Source organism: Pygoscelis adeliae, unplaced genomic scaffold (genome assembly GCF_000699105.1).
Source record: "Pygoscelis adeliae isolate BGI_AS28 unplaced genomic scaffold, ASM69910v1 Scaffold122, whole genome shotgun sequence".
Classification (NCBI taxonomy): domain Eukaryota; kingdom Metazoa; phylum Chordata; class Aves; order Sphenisciformes; family Spheniscidae; genus Pygoscelis; species Pygoscelis adeliae.
The window spans coordinates 3,648,957-3,651,882 of NW_008824358.1; the positions used below are offsets into that span (position 1 = coordinate 3,648,957).

Sequence of the window (2,926 nt, forward strand, 5' to 3'; positions counted from 1 at the left end):
CCCATCACCCCCGGTACCTCCTGTCTCCCGACACTCCAAAATCCATCCCGCTTTTGCCGGAGAGACCGTGCGGTTGTTTTGGTGTCTGGGAACGGGGAAGAAGGGGGGAGTAGGAGGGCGAAGGGGGGAAGCTGAAAAGACATGTTGGTGGAAGGGCAATTTGCATGAAAAACAGGGACGGATGATTAGGGACCCAGGCAGGGAATTCTGATTGCCCCAGAATTAAAAGACGCATCCTGCAAATCAGTGGCGAGACCAGGTGAATTGTATTTTGGCGTTTTCCTTGTAAACCCCGTCTTTTATATTTTGTTTTAAAAGTAGCAGTAATAATAAAACCGTATTTTTGCTGGCTCTGCCTCCATCAGGAGCCAAATGTTTTGCAGTGAACACGGTGCCAGCCGTATTTCATACATTAGTATATAATTCTTGTTAATTAGCAATAATTTACGTTAAGAGCATAGAAAATGTTGAGGTTACAGGTTTTATATCTGTACATTTGATCATCTTGTTATTTTCAAGAACTTTGCCTCCTATAAAATTAATTAGGTGAAATGTGGAGGTGTAATCAGCAACCTCTGAATTACCACTTCATTTCCTGGTTTTGATTGTAAATCAGCCCGGTCGGTACAGACTTTAGCAAAGTCTATTTTTGTTTAGCGCTACTTTTAACTGTCTGGTGTCGAAGCAGCGGGTTACCTTCCCCTGCTAAATAATAACTGACAGCGTCAGAAAGAAATCGGGCCGCGGGAAAACATTATAATTGAGTAATGATTATGCAGAGCTCCTCGCTAAGCCAGTTGTGAGGGGAATACGGGTCATTTTGTGTCTTTTGCTGCGGAGAGTTGGTGAGCTAGAAGTTAGATTTGCAAAATACCTTTGTCTGCGGCGTGCAGCGAGCTGCTGCTGGAATTAGTCCCGCAATAATTTACTCCCTCGGTCCGAACGCGAGGAACGGCTGGGGAGAAAAACGCCGTGCCCAGCAATCCCGCAGAAACACCCTGCTCCTCTCCCGGCTTCCCGAGGAGTGCGAAATGCACGTTGTGCGTCTTATCTTGTCGGTCTGTAAGTTTAGAAGAAAACCCCAGCGATTAAGACATTGTTTTTATTAATACGAACGTAACCTTCATATTCCTGTGGTTGACCTTACGTTAAATTAGAAGTAGTACTAGAGGCGAGAAATGATGGACTGGATCCCTGTGTCCTAGTTGGAGCTGAGGTACGGCGAGGTAGTGTGCTCTTTCAATATTATTTTACGCAGCACAACTGGGAGCTACTCCAGATCTTCCTCCTCAATATTCAGCCTAGGTAGGGTTGAAATAAATTTAACCTGAGTTCACTGGATTTTTGCACTTTATCAAAATCTGTTCCAATATCGTGCAGTCAAATTAAAATCTATTTTTTGATTCTCTGTGGCTTTAAGTTCATTAAATGTGAAATTGGCAGCCAGCTAAAGAAGGTCAGCCTGATTAACTGTTTAGGAGTTGTATTCTGTCTCACTTGCGTTACCTGGCAGTGTTTTGAGGTGGGTTGTGTTTGTAGTACCCTCTCCTCCTGCTCGCTGCTGCTAGCGTGCGTGTTGTATTGCGCAGGTAGAGGAGGACCGACACGCTGCTGGTATTTATTTTTATTTTTTTTTCCCTCCTGAAAGGCAATAGCGATGGTGACTGCACACAGATTGCCAAGGTATTTCTCTGCAAACTTAACCCAAAAAAAAAAAAAAGCCAACAGAAAAGAGAGCCGCGTCTGCCTCGTTAGAGCATCCACTGACGATTCTGTGAGCAGAAATAGCCTCATAATGAAGCTTTTTGGAGCTCATTCAGAAAATTTGTCAACTTTGACAACATTAGGCAAGGTATTTTGAGTTTAAAGAAGGCACTTCTCACTGTTGCGAGGAAATGTGGCAGTCGCTTGGCCACGCCGATTTTTAGATGCTGAGGGCCACCAGTGCTAACACGTTGAGGATAATTTAGGCATTCCTTTATCTCAGGATGAAAAAGGAAAAATGACTAATTGCCTCGTTTCCTTAAGTACTAAAAAATATCCCATCTAGCCAATATCTCTGGGTGGAATCCGTCGTGAATTTGGTATTTATTTGAATCCCGAGGAGTAGCTGAAAAGTGAGAGGTGCCTCCCCCCGCCCCGCAGGCATTTCTGCTGCACTTGCTTTTTATCGTTTCGGTTTCTGCCGTTTATTTATTTATTTGTCTCGTCCCCTCCCTCCCCCACGAATAACTCCCGGCTTTCGAATTTTTAAATTGGAAGCCGCAAACGGCCTGATAGGGATGGTGACACAAATGCATACGTATACGTATGCACGTGCGTTACAAGGGCTAGATGTGTCGCGTGTGTCGGTGCCTGGGTGTGTGCGGCCATGCGGTCTGGCTCTCCCTCTCTCTTCTTTTACACACACGCGTGCTACCTGCGCGGCCTGTATGGGGAATACGCAACGTCTATATGTTGAAACACCTTTTGTCTGCACCCGCACCCGCGTAGGTCAGGCTTCTGAATTTTAGAAAGTAGGTCTGGCTGGTGGAAAATACACACCCGTATGTGTGTGAGAGAGAGCGTGTGCCGTGCTTTTAGCCTTGAATTCACGTACATAAATAATACATCCGGCAATAAAACACCCTATTCGCTTCTCTTCGTAGTGCCACAAGAGTTTTGCAGCGTATTCTTTCAGCCTATTCATTTAATTTTGCCACCGAATCGTTCAGTCGAGTCAGAAATTTGTCCTCGTGTAGGAACACAGAGCCAGTTGCAGTGCTCGCTCTCCGAGTTCTGCGCGCTACAGCTGCTTCTGCAAAATCTCTTCCCTGTAACTGATGAATTCGTCTCCTCGCTGCCGTGCTAATAGCCGTGTTGCATGGGTTTAGTTGGGGGGGGGAGCAGGCGGACGGTGTGAGCAGGGTGTAATATTCATGAAGAG

The 2,926-nt window shown here is 45.6% G+C and overlaps 1 protein-coding gene across 1 annotated transcript in view; it reads left to right on the forward strand.

The window, feature by feature from the left end:
• Positions 1-2,926, forward strand: part of BCL11A (B-cell CLL/lymphoma 11A (zinc finger protein)) — a 73,888-nt gene that overhangs the window by 3,155 nt on the left and 67,807 nt on the right. The gene's annotated exons all lie outside the window — the stretch shown is intronic.